The following is an 18,788-nucleotide window of genomic DNA, read 5'->3' as shown; positions in this document are numbered from 1 at the left end:
GTCGACTGTTTATTCTGCTCTATAAATGATGTCTAACCTACCGAGTTCCTCCATCATTTTGTGTATTTTGCTCTGGATTTCCAGCATCTGCAAAACCTCCTGTGTTTATAAATCGCATTATTAGTCAGCATTGAATGAAAGTACGATTAGTTTGGGCATGGCGGTAGTATGGTGGCACTTGTAGGCTGCCCCTAGTATAATAGTCAGACTGTGGTCGTTGACGCAGAACAACTATGTTTTGATGTTGTGATGTGACAAATAAAGCAAATCTCTCCTTAAGGTCATTATTGTGGCAAAATTTTTACCAAGCACATGCAATGAGCCTTAAATAATAAAGCAGACCTTAAATAATGCCACGAGTATTACTGAAGTGACGGGCTGGAGATGTGTCTCTACTGAAGGAGGTGTACGGTGCTCCTTTCCTCTGCTAGCCTGCAGATCACCCTTGGCAAAGATGTAGCACCTGCGTAGCGCCCCCAAACAGGGTCACATGAAGCCACGGGAGCAGGTTGTGGATGGTTGTATGAGCTGCTGGTGCATGTCACAAATCCTGGTTATGAGACCACTGACGCCAGGTAGACAATCTCTGAGGAGTATTGATAATGACTGGGGTCACCCATCTTGTAAAGACACTGCCCAGAAGAAGGCAATGGCAAACCACTTCTGGCAAAAAAAATTGCCGTGAACAGTTATGGTCATGGAAAGACCATGATTGCCCATGTCATACAACATGGAACATAACATTCCATTGTTTAAAAAGGGTTCTAAGAGTAAACCTAGCAATTAATGGCCTGTGAGTTTGAAGTCAGTGGTGGATAAATTGATGGAAAGTATTCTTAGAGATGGTATATATAATTATCTGGATAGACAGGGTCTGATTAGGAACAGTCAACATGGATTTGTGCGTGGAAGGTCATGTTTGGCAAATCTTATTGAATGAAGAGGTTACTATAGGAAAGTTGACTAGGGTAAATCGGTGGATGTTGTCTATATGGACTTCAGTAAGGCCTTTGACAAGGTCCCACACGGAAGGTTGGTTAGGAAGGTTCAGTCGTTAGGTATTAATATTGAAGTAGTAAAATGGATTCAGCAGTGGCTGGATGGGAGATGCCAGAGAGTGGTGGTGGATAACTGTTTGTCAGATTGGAGGCCGGTGACTAGTGGTGTGCCTCAGGGATCTGTACTGGGTCCAATGTTATTTGTCATATAAAACATTTGTACATTAATGATCTGGATGATGGGGTGGTAAATTGGATGAGTAAGTATGCAGATGATACTAAGATAGGTGGAGTTGTGGATAATGAAGTATGTTTTCAAAGCTTGCAGAGAGATTTAGGCCAGTTAGAAGAGTGGGCTGAAAGATGGCAGATGGAGTTTAATGTTGATAAATGTGAGGTGCTACATTTTGGTAGGACTAATCAAAATAGGACATACATGGTAGATGGTAGGGCATTGAAGAATGCAGTAGAACAGAGGGATCTAGGAATAATGGTGCATAGTTACCGGAAGGTGGAATCTCATGTGGATAGGGTGGTGAAGAAAGCTTTTGGTATGCTGGCCTTTATAAATCAGAGCATTGAGTATAGGAGTTGGGATGTAATGTTGAAATTGTATAAGGCATTGGTGAGGCCAAATTTGGAGTATTGTGTACAGTTTTGGTCACTGAATTATAGGAAAGATGTCAACAAAATAGAGAGAGTACAGAGAAGATGTATAGAATGTTACCTGTGTTTCATCACCTAAGTTACAGAGAAAGGTTGAACAAGTTGGGTCTTTATTCTTTGGAACGTAGAAGGTTGAGGGGGGGACTTGATAGAGGTATTTAAAATTATGAGGAGGATAGATAGTTGATGTGGATAGGCTTTTTCCATTGAGAGTGGGAGAGATTCAAACAAGACATGAGTTGAGAGTTAAAGGGCAAAAGTTTAGGGGTAACAGGGAACAACTTTACTCAGAAAGTGATAGCTGTGTGGAACGAGCTTCCAGCAGAAGTGGGTGAGGCAGGTTCGATTTTGTCATTTAAAGTTAAATTGGACAGCTATATGGACAGGAAAGGAATGAAGAGTTACAGGCTGAGTGCAGGTCGGTGGGGCTAGGTGAGAGTAAGAGTGCGGCAAGGGCGAGATGGCCTGTTTCTGTGCTGTAATTGTTATATGGTTATAAACTATTATTAAAAGAGCTTATCCGTATCTGGCCTAAGCTGATTGCTTTAGTTGGGAACCTTGACCTACAATCCTGGGACACCATAATGTCAAAAGCTCACTTTTGATATTTTGATGTCCCAGTAACCACCCCTGCCACTGGAGGACAAACTGAAAACTGGCTCTAAGAACACCCTGTGGTGAAAGAGCAGGCTGCATAGTTTGTGCTTCTCATGCTACACTGTTGCTAAGTTCCTTGTTATGCATAGGTAATCTTCCAAACCCTAGAAGAGGCAGGCTCTCCTGTGTGGTAGGATATCACTCAGGAGCCCATTGATCAGACCCCAGTTAGTGTTTCAGATACAAATGCAATATGCTGCTTGGTTTCTGCCGCTTGCGTATGAAACCACTCCAGGTTATAGTTGGAGCCCAGTCTCCTTTCTAGGCTAGATAGGGAAAAGAGTGATCTAATTGTAAATCACTAAGGGCATCAAAGGTTACAGGGAGAGGGCAAGAGAATGGGGTTGAGAGGGATAATAAATCAGCCATGATCTATATTGGAACAGACTCGATGAGCTGAGTGACCCAATTCTGCTCCTGTGCCTTATGGTATTAATCTACAAATCTACCAAGTGTCAGTTGGCGGAAAGTGGGGTGTTATACATTGTGGTTTTACTGCAGTAACTAAACCAGATAGCATCTGCAGAATCTCTGTATACATGGATAGGGACTGTGTACACAGATTCTCAAAAATTGACACAGAACTGGATAGTTTGTGTGCTCTATTTTACTACTAGAGTTTACTTCACCAGAGGCCCTTCTTCAGACTTTCAATTATATTGTCAGATTGGCTGAGTACTGTGCTGATCAGCTGGCTGCAGAATTCACTGATATTTTGAACCTCTCACTTCGGCAGTCTGAGGTTCCCTTCTGCCTCAAGCAGGCTTCAGTTATATGAGTGCCCAAGAGGGATGGGTAACCTGCCTCGGTGACTGTGGTCCAGTAGCACCTGCTGTACATTCCACTGACCAAGTGCTTACAACTCCTGCCTGAGAAGAGAGTTGGATCTGGTCCAATATGCCTCCCAGCACAACAGGTGCACAGCAGATGCGATTTCATTAGCTTTTCATTCTACCTGGGAACATCTGGACAGCAGGTTGCTCTTTGTCGACTGCAGCTCGCATTCAATACCATCATCCCCTCAAAACTAATCAGTAAACTTCAAGGCCTTGGCCTTGATACCTCCTTGTGCAATTGGATCCTTGAATTCCTCACTTGCAGACCCCAGTCAGTTCGGATTGGCAACAACATTGCCTCCAGAATCTCTATTAGCACAGGTGCCGCACAAGTCACTGCTCTACCTAGTTTACACTTTTGACTGTGAAGCTAAGCACAGCTCCAATTCCATATTTAAGTTTGCTGACAACACTATTGTCATTGGCCAGATCAAAGGTAACAATCTGGCTGAGTGGTGCCACAACAATTACCTCTCACTCGATGTCAGCTATACCGAGGAGCTGACTATTGACTTCAGGAGGAGGAAACTGAAGATCCTTGAGCCAGTCCTCATCAGGGATCAGTGGTTGAGAGGTTCTAAAACTTTAAGTTCCTCATCATTTCAGAGGATCTGTCCTGGGCCCAGCACGTAAGTGCAATTATGAAGAAAGCACAGCAGCGGTTCTACATCCTTAGAAGTTTGCGAAGGTTCAGCATGATACAGCTCAGTCCATCATGGTTAAAGCCTTCCCCACCATTGAGCACATCTGCATGGAAAAGTCTCAGAAAAGCAGCATCCATCATGAAGGATTTCCCATCACCTATTCCATACACTCTTTTTGCTGCTGCCATCAGGAAGAAGGTACAGGAGCCTCAGATCTCTCACCACTAGGTTCCAGAACAGTTAATACCCTTCAACCATCAGGCTCTTGAACCAAAGGGGATAACTTCACTTGCCCCATCATGAACTGTTCTTGCAACCTATAGGCTCACTTTCAAGGAAACTTCATCTCATGTTCTCAGTACTTACTGCTTACTTGTTATTTTTTCTTTTGCATTTGCTCAGTTTGTTGCCTTTTGCACATTGGTTGTCCCGTTGTGTGCTGTTATTAATTATATTGTGTTTCTTTGATTTACTGACTATGCCCACAAGAAAAATAATCTCAAGTTGTATATGGTGACATATTATGCACTTTGATAATAATATGTATTTTATAATATGTGATTAGTTAGGCAGGAAGCATTCAGCCCCAGAGATGAAGTTCTGTTCATAAGCAGTAGAAGCTATTATTGAACATCTCTCTAAATGTTAAATTGGTATGCATCAGCATGGATCTTAAAGATTCCCAAATTTATGGTTTAAAGTGGGGCTGTTGTCTCTGTATCAACAGTATCAAAAGCCCACTAGCCATTCTTACCACTCGTGCAAATCTGAAAACTGGTTATGAGAACACCCTGTGGTGGAAGATCAGTCCGCATAGTTTGTGCTTCGCATGCTGCACTGTTGATAAGTCGCTATTTCATGCTTAACTAAGCTCCAGAAACATAGAGTTTGCAGTTCTGTCACACGTAGGCTGCTCGTCCTGTTGGTAGAATGCTGTGGGGCATCCCTTTACTGAACCAGAAATATTTGGTAGCATTGCTCATTTTTGTCTTGCTGGCAACACCTCATATAGTGTCTTCCTGAATAGCACGTTCCGTGAGAAGTATGGGGAAGCCTTTGTTTTTCCTCTTGATTCTTTTACTTAGAGTTTGATTTTAATCTTGGTAACTGTGGGTAGACTGCAGTTTAGGTTTGTATTTATCTGTGTGTTAGAGGCAAACTACACTGTTTGAATTCTTTGATAACCAAGTCTGTTTATAGAGTCATAGAATACTACAGCACAGAAACAGGCCCTTTGGCCCATCTAGTTCATGTCAAACATGCCTAGACCCATCGACATGCACCCGGAACAGAACCTTCCATACCTCTCCCATCCATGTACCTGTCCAAACTTCCCTGAAATGCTGACATTGAACCTGCATCCACCACGTTATAAGTGGAGCCCTTTACCAGTTTAGCAGATAGCTTCCAGAAACTGTCAGAACATAGAAAGCCATATTGGACCACTGAGTCTAACGGTGCTAATTCCTTGATAAATCCATTCTGTTGCCCTGTTTAGTGCTACCCTATAGAACACAGGTTTATTTTAGAAGGTCTGGCGAGGATTCCCCTAAACATTTCTAGAAAAATGAAGTCATCTCCTCTGGTTCAGAGATGCAAAGCCAAGAACTTGGCATAGATCCCTGTCCTCCGCTCACACAGCAATGAAATGGTGACCTCACCATTGTGTGTCTGGCTGTGGAGTGAGCATACACGGCAGTGTGCAGAGAGTGCTCCCCAGGATTGGCGTTATCGTGGGGGTACAGCCACTTGAATGCCCGTCTGTCTCACTGCTTCAATCCCGCGTGTAGAGTGAATGTAGCCATTTCTGGGGGCTGGGGGCTGGCAGCAGCCACTCCCTATGTTGACAGACTGCCCAGATCCTAAACACGAGGTTCTACAGATGCTGGAGATCCAAAGCAACATACACAAAATGCCGGAGGAACACAGCAGGTCAGGTAGCATCTATGGAAATGAATAAACGGTTGATGTTTCAGGCCAAGATCCTTCATCAGGACTGGAAAAGAAGGGGGCAGAAGCCAAAGGGGAAGGAGTACAAGCTGGCAGGTGATAGTGGAACTGATTTCACTTCCATAAGGAATTCCAAAATACTTGAAGGAATTATTTTTAGCAGTGTGGGTAAAGCACGGAGATTGGATCACTCTTGAAAAGGGTTGGCATGGACACAATCAGCTCAATAACTTCTAGCTCTCTGGTTCTATACTAGGTGTTCCTAATTTGGGGTCCACCTGTTCTATACTAGTGAAGGGTCTCGGCCCAGAATGTCAACTCTTTATTCCTTTCCATAGATGCAGCCTGACTTGCTGAGCTCCTCCAGTATTTTGTGTCTGTTATGTTACTGCCCTGATCCTACAGCCTCCTCAACACCATCTGTTGGACATAATGGAAGCTGCTGTTTTCTGTTCTGTTAAGGGCTTCACAGCTGAAAGACATTTCTGTGGAAACGGCTCATAGGCCAGAACCACAACAATAATAGTTGTTGCTAATTTCTAGCCGAGGTCATCAGCCCAACCCCAGCCACTATACATTGCCTCAGTGACTCACCCGATCATGTGGCAGTGAGATCACTTTTAACTGTTTCATTGCTGGGCAAGTAATGAGCTGGGATCTCAGCCATGTTTCCTTCTTGGCAGCAGGGGGAGAGGCAAGGATTTATGCCAGATCTCAAAAACAGAGGTATAATCATTACCACATCTCTGTACAAGGACAGCTTTAGTGCTGATTCCATTAGCACTCTCAATCTTGGGAATATATACCCTGTAAAGCTGAGTGAGAATGCAGTTCTGCTTGCCTGAGCTTTCCCCACATAAATGGCTAAGTTCTTGGTATGATTTCACTGTTTAAGAGAAGTTTGGATCAGTACATGGATGGCAGGGGTATGGAGGGCGATGGTCCTGGTTCGGGTTGATGGAACAAAGCGGTTAAAATAGTTTGACACAGACTAGATGGGCCAAAGGGCCTGTTTCTGCATTGTACTTTTCTATGACTCTGACTCTAATTAAATCATTCTGGGGATGTTTTGCAATAACTCCTTCATATTGCTGCCTTTTAACTGGATAATAAAAACCTGAGAAAGGGCTCAGCCCAAAACGTCGACTGACCTGAGTTCCTGCAGCATTTTGTGTGTGTGTGTGTGTATGTGTATGTATTGGTCTGGGTTTCCAGCATCTACAGAATCTCTTGCGTTAATAGTCTTACTCAATCTGGTTTTCATTTGTAGGTTTAATAAATTTGGGGTTTGGGAGTCACAAACAAGTATTATATTTGCTGCAGTTCAAAACTTTTCAATATTAATGTGAACCCATCTCATTCACTGGTCTGTAGATTTTTGGATTTGATCAACATGGATATTAAGGAATCATGATATGATGCTACAAGCAATCTGCACTGGCCTTTATTGAAAGGAGGTTAGAATACCATAGCAACCAAATCCAGTCTTGTCTACTGGTCTCTCTTTACCCCCCCCCCCCCCAGCCTCCAAAAAAAGTTCATTTTGAAGTCAATGGGGGAGTCTAGGACCAGAGGGCACAGCTTTGGAATAGAGGGATAGAGGGACTTCTATTTAGAACAGATGAGGAGGAATTTCTTTAGCCAGAGAGTGGTGAATTTGTGGAATTCACTGCCACAGGCAACTGTGCAGGCCAAGTCATTGGATATATTTAAAGCTAGGGTTGTTAAATTCTTGATTAATAGGAGCATCAAAGGTTACAGAGAAAAGGCAGGACCATTGGTTGAGAGGGATAATAAATCAGCCAAGATGAAATGGTGGAGCAAACTCAATGGGCCAAATGACCTAAATCTGCTCCCATGTCTTATGGTGTTATCAGTTCACTGGATTGACAGATAGAAGCGGGTTATTCTGTGTCTAGCAAAAGTAAGGTTGATCGCCTCATTCTTGTAAAATTCAGTGATTAAGTGTATGCTTAATTTTACAAGAATGAGAGGTGTGACGAGAATACACATAAAATTAAGATGTTTGCTGGCCTGGGTTAGCATCAGTGACATCAGCAAGTGGTCTGCCACCTGTCCCCAGGGGAAGGAGAGATAAGGAACAATGGAGCAGCATCTGGAGATGTGTAATGAAGGGACGGGGGAGAGACAGCTGTCTGGAGTGGCTCCCCCCTTTGAACCTTGAACTGTTTGAAGTGATGGACAGGCGATACCCCAGCAGGGGGATAAAAAGGGACCGGTTCGCTAAGGCAGGACACACGCCACCCGAGGTAACGAGACCCTGGAAGCGATGCGCCTCTCACGAGTCGGTGGGAAGTATCAGACAACGGCCAGGGTGGAAAGGTACGATCAGCGGGAACCCGGTGTGTGTCCGCCCTTGCCTGGGTGCCGGGTTCACTGCAGAGGATCGACCGCATCTGGAGGAGGGGTCATAGTCTGTGACCTCAGGTGACATCACAAAGGACCTGCCCAAAAGCTGCTTGTGAGCCATATCGCCGGTCTGTGAGTGAAGCCGTGTCTGAATGATCAGTTGTTCCTGTTCCCTCTCTCTCTCCCCCCACGTTGTCCATCGCCATGGCAACGATTACTGCGAACTGAACTACTAAACTGGACTGAACTTTGAGTCACTTTGAAATTTGGTCATTTACCCCTAGACAACGATAGAGTTTGATTGATGCTGTTATCTTAATTCTGTGCACATGTGTGTTTATCATCGCTGAACTGTTGCATTTATTATCCTTTCAATTACTGTGTTGCTTATTTCTTTAATAAAACTTTCTTAGTTCTAGTACTCCAGACTCCAACGGAGTGATCCATTTCTGCTGGTTTGGCAACCCAGTTACGGGGTACGTAACATAAGCAACCTCATTAAAGCTTAAGATTCTGAAAGTGGATGCCAGGGTAAATGCATGAGGTTGTTTTCTGAGCTGGAGAGGCTACAACTAGAGGGTACTGTTGTAGAATAGGGCATGGACCATTTAGAACTGCTTCGTGAATAAGGTTCAAAATCTATAGAGATCTAACTTTAGATTATGGGTACCCAACTTTGTGACCAATTGACGTTTAAACTAATGGAATGGGAAAGTATGAGATTTAGAGGTGAAGCCAAATTGAGGCATCAGGTCAGCCCATGATGATATGGACTGACTGACCTGTTCTTCGAATGGATGGTGGGGGAGGCAGTGGTGAGAGACGGTAGATTATACTCTTCTATTTCATTGTGTAAAGAAAATTCCTTACGATGCATCAAATTTTTGGAAATAGAGGATGTAATTTAGACTTTGTGTTGATTTGAAAAGCTTGTATTGAACCATGAGAGATTCTGAAGATCCTGGAAATCTTTGATACAGACAATACTAGAAGAACTCAGCAGGTCAGGTAGCATTTATGGAGAGGAATAAATGGTTCCAGTGCTGATGAAGGGTCTCTGGCCGCAATATTGACTGTTTATTTCTCTTCGTAGATGCTACCTGACCTTGTTGAATTCCTCCAGCATTTGTGTGTGTTGCTTATACTGAACCAGCATCCAGCTTTTGTATTTTAATGTTTATTTCTGTTGAGGTCACTTGTTAATAACAAAAATCAGGAGAGATGGAGATGAGCTGCTGAGGATCTATTTTATATGGTTGTACAAAGTCAGCATTAATCTCCAGGACTTTAAAATGTTGTGTGTGTGTCCGTGCCTACGTGTTTGTGTGTATCTGGTAGAATAACATACAGTAAAATGGCATTACCAGTTGGGAAATGTGAGCAATTTACAAGTGAAACACAAAACTGAGTGCTGAGCTATATCATTGGGAACCATGCAAGGTAAAGGAACCTTGATTGATGAGAGAGGTTGTGAATTTAGTTGAAGAGAAAAAGATGAAGCATATGTAAGGTTTGGGAAACTGAAATCAGACAGAGTCCTTGAGAGGAAAAGCCTGGAAAGGAACTCGGAAGATTAAGAGGGCCAAAAGAGACGTGAAATGTCCTTGACAAGCAGAGTTGAAGAGAATCCCATGGCATTTATACTTGCGTTACAAATAAGAGGATAACTAGGGAGAGGGTAGTAGTACTCATCATCATCATTACCTGTCGTGTTGTGTGATGTACGTGATCATGGTCCCATGGCCATTATTGTTCTTGGCAAATTTTTTTACAAAAGTGGTTTGCCATTGCCTTTTCCTGGTCAGTTTCTTTCCAAGATGGGTGACCCCAGCCATTATCAATATTCTTCAGAAACTGTCTGCCTGGCGTCAGTGGTCGCATAACCAGGACTTGTGAATGCACGAGCTGTTCATACGACCATCCACCACCTGCTCCCATGGGTTCACGTGACCCTGATCAGGGGGTTGAGCAGCTGCTACACCTTGCCCAAGGGTGACCCGCAGGCTAGCAGAGGGAAGGAGTGCCTTACACTTCCTTTGGTAGAGATGTGTTTCCACCCTGCCGCCCGAATACTAGTCGAGGATAAATGAAGAGATTTAGGCTTGGAGTCAGAGAACGTGGATGAGGCACAAATTGAGTATTTTTGGTTATTGTCCACTGGGAAGACTTTTCTGATGGTCGTCACTTTATCGTGGTGGAGAGGCTTGTGAGTTCCTGAGATCCCGAGAGTGATGCCATCTAGAGCATAGCTCCTGTTAGGGTCACCCGTGGTGGTAAGATCAAGGGGGAGGTTTTAGACAAAGAGTGATCCAACCAAGGCCTCAGTGGAGAAGCTGGCAGAAGCTGATGATATATCACAATGGCAGTGGAGATGGAGGAAGGATGAGGAAGTGAAGTTTCCTAATCATCGTATGCCATGCCACTGGATCTTGACCCTGATCCGTCAAGAACCGTGTAGTGACTGCCTGTGCATCAGCCTCCCCACGTGAAACAAAAGCACGCACAGGCATTCTCCATTAAGAGAATAACCTCTTAGGAGAGCAGCATACTCGACTTAAGTGATCACAAGACTTAAAGTGACCACTGCTAAGGAGAAGGACATGAAGTATAGTGAGGACAGTCTTGGCCATTTTCAGATCAAGAAAGTGGTGGTGTTTGCTCTCGTGAAGAGCACTAAGGTAGAAAGGGGTTGGAAGAAGGATCCCATGATGCAGCAAGGATTGGAGAGTATGAGCTATAGGGAGAGACTGGACAATCTTGGATTGTTTTCTCAGAGGATCAGAGGCTGAGAGGAGATTTGACAGAAGCTGAACTAATAATGTGAGATACACAGAAACTTTCTCTCAGGGTAGAAATGTCATGTGCTAGCAGATGTGCTATTAAAGGTGAGAGGATGAAAGTTTAAAGATGTACAGAAGTAAGTTTTTTTTAAATTGGCAAAATGGGTGCCTGGGATGAGCTGCAGGGGTGGAGGTAAAAGCAGATACGATTGTGGTGTTTAAGAGAGCTTTAGATGGTCATGGAATGAAAGGATGTGGATCACAGGCAGGCAGAAGAGATGTAGTTTCCCTGTAGTTGGTTCCCTTGATTCCCTGCAGTTTGCCTATCAGGAGCACATTGGAATCGACACTGCTGTCATCTGCCAGCTGAACAGGCCTATTCCGTTTTGGATAAGCATGGTAGCACTATGTGGATCATGTTTTTTGATTTCTCAAGTGCCTCCAATACCATATAGCCCTCATTGCTGGGGGCAAGTTTCGTTCAATGCAGGTTGGCACTTCCATTGTATCCTGACTGGCAGACCACAGTTTGTGCGGCTTCAGAGCTATGTGTCAGCTATGAGCAGCACTGGGGCCCCAGGGGGGCTTGTATTGGCTCCCTTGCTGTTTACCCTGTATACCTTGGACTTTAGATAGAACACTGAGTCAAGTCATCTGCAGAAATTCTCTCATGACTCAGCAATAGTTAGGTGTATAAAAGGAGAACGTGAGGGGGAATACACGGCCCTGGTGGAGGACCTTGTCTTACTGATGTTGAGCTGCAGATGTTTCAGCTTGCAGCATTTGACAAAGGAGATGGTGATGGACTTTGGGAAGTCCAGGCCTGTACTGCTCCCTGTCACTACTGATGGTGTGGACCTGCAAGTACCTGGGGGTGCACCTGGATGACAGACTTGAGTGGAGCACCAACAGAACGGCTGTGTACAAGAAGGACCTGAGTCACCTTTAATTCCTGAGGAGACAGAAGATTGTACTGGCGACAACAGACTGGTAAAACATGACCTGTCCTTCACATATTTTACCTGTCTGTTGTTGCCAGTATAATCTTCTAGTCAGTGGTGTGCTGGGGACTGTTTAACTTATTTTTATTCTTTCATACTTCTAATATTTGTACATCTGCATTTGTAATGCTACTGTGACACTGTAATTTCCTTTGGGATCAATAAAGTATCTATCTGTCCATTTGCATTGTGGTGGTCAGTCATTGAGGGCCAAAATCCCTGTTACTGCACTGTACTGTTCTGTGTGTAATGCCCTGGTTCACATCTTTACTGTTATGCTATAGGTATTTCATTTAGCAGTTCTGTAAGAGCTGCTATTCTGCTTTCAGCCTGTTTGGGTTACTGTTGAAGATGAGGGATGATGTGGACTGTGTGCCATCCAATTAGTGGGAGGTTTTCTTGGTGAGGGGCAATAAAGTTGGGCTTGAGATATTTTTTGTTCGAGAGGAGATACAGAGAGAAGATGCTGGGGAGATGGCATACGATCAGTGGGAGACCCGTTTGTTCGGGATGGATTGCAAGCGACTTTCAGAAGGTGGTGTGTGCTTTCACGTTGACAGAGGGCCCAGCATGTGACAGAAGTTCAAGATGAGCTCTAACTTGTGCACCTTTGACTGTTTAATTAGAATGGGTACTTTTCTTTACTAACCCTTCAGTTAAGATTCATAAATATTCCTTTAATTGTATGCAGTGTACTGTTATTTTGTGGCATTAATTTGTAATAGAGTAGCAAATGACACAGCATCCACACAAACGGGGATTTGGGGTGGGCTCGCACCTCAATCTCACGAGTTTGATGGGACCGGAGGTTATCTTCCCCAGACTCGCGCAGCCAAGGAAACCGGGGTTTTTCATGTGTAACCAAAAACATTTGAGCATTGATTATTGTGGACGTTGCCACTCTGCATGCTGTATCTAACCTGCAGTGAATGTCACTGTTCTTGTAGGATCCACATGTGTTGGGCCTTCTGTGTTAATTGCTGGTCGGGAAAGGAGACCAATCTTGTGGAAGGCTGCTCTAAAACCAATGAACTTTGTGCTACAAAAATGCCCTTGTGTGGCTTTTATTAGATTAAAACTTGGAGCCATTAAGTTTATTTCCTGGTATTTCTCAATCTATTTCTTAAGGCTGAACCCAAACAAGATCTGATCAAAGGTTGTATTCCCTAAAGGAAACCGTGGGGTTGGAGTGACGTGGATCACACTGAGGACAAGAACTTGAGAGGGTGTATCATGGTTATCTAGACCCAGAGAAGGATGCAAAGCCTTTAATGTGCTTTAAAATTCTTTTGAGATACGAGAGCATCAAGCAAAAAGTGTGTTCTTAGAAGTTTGTGCTGTGTTTAAAAGGAGAATAAATAGGTTCATTCCAGTGCCGGTAGAGGTAGGAGAGCATTATTCCTGCTTTCTTTTTAACTCCTGTTCTCAGCATTACTACTTTTATTTACAGTTTGTTAACTTCTGCACGTTGGTTGTTGTCAGTCTTTGTGTGGCTTTTCATAGATTCTGTTGTGTTTCTTTAATTTTCCTGCATATGTAAATACCTGCAAGAAAATGAATCTCAAGGTAGTATATAGTCACATATACGTACTTTGATAATAAATCTGCTTTGAATTTATTTCCCATACTCTTTGATTTCCAACTCCATTTGGCTCCGATGTAGTATAGGCAATATCTGTTTATATCTCGAATATATTCAGTGACCCCTTTACAGCCTCCTGGGATAAAAAAAAATTCCAAGTACCATTGAAACTGAAAAGAAATTCTTTTACATCTATCTGAAATAGGTGATCCCAACTTCTGAATCTGTGCTCCTTAAGTTCTAGAAACTGGCACTGAGGAAGCCTCCTCTCCGAATCCACCCTGTCATTCTCCATCAGAATTCCATACGCAGCAGTAAAATCATTTAATTTTTCTAAATTCTAGCAAGCATTGATCTAAAGTTCAAAGTACATATATGTCACCATATACAACCCTGAGATTCATTTTCTTGTGGACATATTCAATAAGTCTATAGAGTAATAACCATAACATAATCAATGAAAGACCGCCCAATTAGAGCATTCAATCAGAGTGTGGAAGACAATAAACTGTGCAAATACAAAAGAAGAAACAATAATAATAATAAGCAATGTATATTGAGAGCGTGAGATAAAGAGTTCTTGAAAGTGAGTCTGTTGGTTGTGGGAATATTTCAATGATGAAGTTATCTCCACTGGATCAAGAGCCTGATGGTTGAGGGGTAGTAACTGATACTGAACCTTTTGGTGTGGGTCCTGAGGCTCTTGTATCTTCTTAATGGCAGCAGTGAGAAGAGAGCATGCCTTGGGTGGTGGGGTTCCCTGATAATGGATGCTGCTTTGCTGCGACAGCATTTTACGTAGATGTGTTCAGTGGCGAAGAAGGTTTTGCCCATGATGCACTGGACCATTTCCAGTACTTTTTGTAGGGTTTTCCGTTCAAAGGTGTTGATGTTTCCCTACCAGTCAGTTTACTCTCCACTTCTCATCGATAGAAGTCTGATAAAGTTTTAGGTGTCATGCAGATCCAATCTCTCATCCTTTCCTCATAAGCCAGCTTCTTAATTCTAGAAATCAACCTAGTAAACCAGTTTGCCAAGTATATTCTTCCTTGAATATGCACTTTCAACCTGGATAGATTCAGGTACAGTCTTTCCAGTGCTCTGCAGAACTTTAGAAGTCAACAAGTTATCGTGCAAAATATTTTTAACTAAGAAGTTTAGAGATCTGACTGCATATGTTTTTATGTGTGGAAGAAGGAGCTAATACACACAGAAGTTTTACATTATTTAGTCCCTGCGTGCAGTTGCCCAGTATGTTTATCTGCCTGTAGTGAATCTGAAAATTACTGAGTTCCTTTCACTGTCCAAGTGAGATTTTCCACTTAGCGGTATTTAGACAACTGGATTAAAGATTAGCTTTATTTGTCACATACGTCGAAACATTGATAGACTGAAATGCATCACTTGCATTGATGACCAACACAGCTTGAGGATGTGTTGGGGGCAGCTCACAAGTGTCACCATGCTTCCAGCACCAATGTGATGTGCCAGCAATTTACTAACCTTTACTAACGCGCATGTCTGGAATGTGGGAGGAAACTGGAACACCCAGAGGAAACTCATGTAGTCCCAGGAAGGAACAAATTTCTTGCAGATAGCAGCATGAATTGAAGTGTTCTGCTAACTGTGCTGCTCCAGGAAAAGTATACAGGGAAATTAAATTTTATTTTGCACAACCAGCTTCCTCAATTGAAAAGCACTTCCTGAAAGCATGGTGGAACTGGATTTGCTAAATGATTTTTGAAAGGGAGCCAGGCGCACACTAAGGGAGGCAGGGGAGGGGAGTTACAGGGAGACAATATGAAAGGGAAAATGGTATTTGCCTCAGCTGTGTCTGTGTTTTGTGAAGTGGATTGCAATCTTAAAAGATTTAAAATTCTGCCTGATTGAGCAAACAGCCGGAGTGCATGGGATTTGGCAAAACCAGTGGTGATGTAAAACTGTAAACGTTAGTGAGGGAACTTGATTGTTGGATCAATCTAGATTGTAGCTGGAACGTTGCAGAGACGAGTGGAGTTGTTGATAGAATGTTCTGTCGAGTGCACATGCAAAATTTCATCTCATTTTCAGGTCAGGATTGCTTACAGATACTCTGGTTTTATTGGCAATAATTACTGAGCTTGTTTCGCAATCCAGTACTTTACATTAGTGCATTCTGGGTTATGTTGCCATAGCGACTTTGACTTTAGTATTCATAGGCCATGCTGTTTACTGCAAACCCCTGTTTTGGCAGTAGGTTAAGACTTGCAGCTTTGCTTGGGAGGATTCACTTGTTTTTGTATGCTTGGTAAGACTCCATATTGTGCTCTTGCACAGAGATTGAGTTAATTATGGTCAAGATTAAGTATGGATTTTTTGGGAACTTCCCTGGTGCTCACAGTTATGCGGTGACTGATCTGCAGCTTTTCTCTGTCCCTTTCCAGAATCCTTATGTTCTCCCATCCTCCAACTTCCCCACAAATGTTGTGGGGCATACCACAATTGTAATACAGGTCCACAATCCCTTATCCAAAATCCGTGGGGCCAGTTGCATTTCGGAATTCATAATTTTTCAGATTCAGACCCTTCTCCCCCCACCGATACCAAAAAACATGTATGCTCAAAGTCCCTTATTTAACCTGTCTCAGTGCGGCAGACTTTAGGACCCAGTGGCGCACCAAACCTACGCACATCCTCCCATATACTTTAAATCATCTCTAGATTACTTATAATACCTAATACAATATAAATACTATGTAAATAATTGCTACACTGTATTGTTTAGAGAATAATGACAGGAAGAAATTTTATTTCCAACAAAAACATTCAATAAAGCATAAAAATATACAACTTCAAACGAACCGAATCAAACACATGGTAAATGACTTATTGGTATAAATGTAGAACGTCACTGTCACTATAAAACTTCAGTAACTTGTCTCTCTGTTTATTTAAATCATATACAGTGGTAGTTCCGACACTGTTTACTTCAGTAAGACGCCACACAGATACACCACGATCAAGCTTCTGCAATAACTCCACTTTTTGCATTATTGATAGAGAAGATTCCTTCTCTTTTTCTCATTGTTACCCATAGGGTATCTGCAGCTCTTTTTGACATTTTCACAGTGAAATTAAACACAAAGTCAACATTGGACAGAAAATATCATTGAACAGCAAATGCACATGTAACCAGTACGAGTGCTGAGCCACAACTGACGTCTGGTGGCCTCTGCTAGTGCTGCCGTGTTACACCTGAGCAACGTCAGCTGTTGGCAAAGAAAACTTTGGTTTTCGGAGCTTTTTGGATTTCAGAATTTCGGATAAAGGAATGTGCACCTGTACCAGGAAGATCCCAGAACATCAAGATCTTGTGCCCATTGCTGGTTCTGGCAATCAGCCTGTCTTCCCAACCTTCAGAGTAGAAAAATAATTGTTTTCTTTCTTCACTTAAGAACTACTTGGTAAAATGTAAGATTATCATCAAATTGAGCTAACCTGAATGATTTCAGTATTCCAAAGATAGTGGTTCAGCAAGCTGTTGAATCTCCATTTAAAGATTAGCTAAATCTAATCGTTAAAGATTAGCAAACAGGAGAAAATCTGCAGATGCTGGAAATTCAAGCAACACACACAACATGCTGGTGGAATGCATTTTGTAGGGTCTCGGCCCGAAACGTTGACTGTAAGTCCTGATGAAGGGTCTCGGCCCGAAACGTCGATTGTACTTCTTCCTATAGATGCTGCCTGGCCTGCAGCATTCCACCAGCATTTTGTGTTAAAGATTAGCTTTATTTGTCACGTGGACAACGAAGTATGAAATGTGTTGTTTGTGTCAACAACTAAAGCAGTGTGAGGATGTGCTGGGGACAGCCCATAAGTATCACCATGTTTCCAGCACCAACATAGCATGCCACTACTTACTAACCCTAAGCGTATGTTTTTGGGATGTGGAAGGAAACGAGCACCATGCGGTTACAGGGAAAACATGTAACGCTCAGTTATATTGGCTCGTATACGTCTAGGGGAAATCCCACCCAGCACCTGCCTCAACGCTTCCCATGGAGTCAGTTGCCACCCGAATCAATCCTAAACATTCGTCATCAGCCAGCACACCCAGTATGTTTTACCAAGTACACTTTATAGATATTACTAATTCTATGACATTAATATAAATTTGATACAGAAAAGGAAGTAATGAAAAAAAAGGCGCCAAGACTTATCAAAGTCCAAGTTCTTTGCGTGCAACCGTTGGAGCTCAATCGATGCCGGACGACCACCCGAATCCTGTCGACTCACGGCTTGGGACCACCCGAAGTGATCGACCAGAGCCTGTCCGCACGTCCGCGGTCCTCCACGTCTCTCCTCTGACTCCCCACCAAAAACCCTGTCCACCGTCCTCCTCGCCTCTCCTCCGACTCTACCCCAAAAAACCCCGTCCCCAGTCATATGATACAGCATTTATCCGAAAACAAAACGATACATGACCACCCATTGGCTAATAGCTCCCTGCTATCTATATTCACCCAAGCAACTGTCTAGTTAGAGACTTTCTCAGCATTTAACATAACAAAGGAGCTTTCCCAGTATAACATAACAAAGAAGCCATTTTAAATTTAATATAAAAAAAAGGAAATACCCTGTACACTTACAAACTCCTCACAGACAATGGCGGAATGATCACTTGCACAGTGAAACGTTACAGGGTCGCTACACTACCATAGCGCCTTTTTCTTTCAGGACTAAAGCCAGTGGTGCTGTTCTATATAGCACGAGATGGGTCAGGAGACCTTCTGAAAGCAGAAATGTCATTGCTAACTATATAACTGTAAAAGTACAAAAAAGAACCCGAATATTCAGCAGTTAGAGTGAACTAGAGTTTGCTCTGTGTTAATTTTCAAATTGGAGTCTACTAACAGGAACCGGTTGATTTCACACCTTGTTTTGGTTCCTGTTTTGTAATCTGTTTTGACACTGCTGTGGGATTCCTATATTTTTGCTCTTCCCTTGATTTCCTGTTGTGGAGTCCATGGATAATATTTTTAGTATTATTATCTGCACAAATGCAATTATGTGGGGTTGCATTTTGATTCACTGCTTCAACATCTATCATCTTGAGATCCTCACCATCTGGGCCATACCATCTCACAGCTACTTCCCTTCAACCATTCGATTCTTGAACCAATCCTAATTACTACTTCAGTATATCAACACTTTGGACTCCAGTGAATCTTATTATTTTATTGTAATGGCATTCTTGTGTGTAGTTTTTCTTGTGAATGTTGTGTGCTGCTGTATCTAAGTTTTTCCATTGGACCAGTGCAT

At 42.8% G+C, this 18,788-nt stretch overlaps 1 protein-coding gene across 1 annotated transcript in view; it reads left to right on the top strand.

Moving 5' to 3' along the window:
- chmp4ba (charged multivesicular body protein 4Ba) overlaps nucleotides 1–18,788 on the top strand; it is a 40,644-nt gene that overhangs the window by 12,941 nt on the left and 8,915 nt on the right. The window lies entirely within an intron of this gene.

Source organism: Mobula hypostoma, chromosome 2 (genome assembly GCF_963921235.1).
Source record: "Mobula hypostoma chromosome 2, sMobHyp1.1, whole genome shotgun sequence".
In the NCBI taxonomy this organism is placed as follows: domain Eukaryota; kingdom Metazoa; phylum Chordata; class Chondrichthyes; order Myliobatiformes; family Myliobatidae; genus Mobula; species Mobula hypostoma.
The sequence above is the reverse complement of the archived record's forward strand: the minus strand, read 5'-3'. Positions and strand labels throughout refer to the sequence as shown.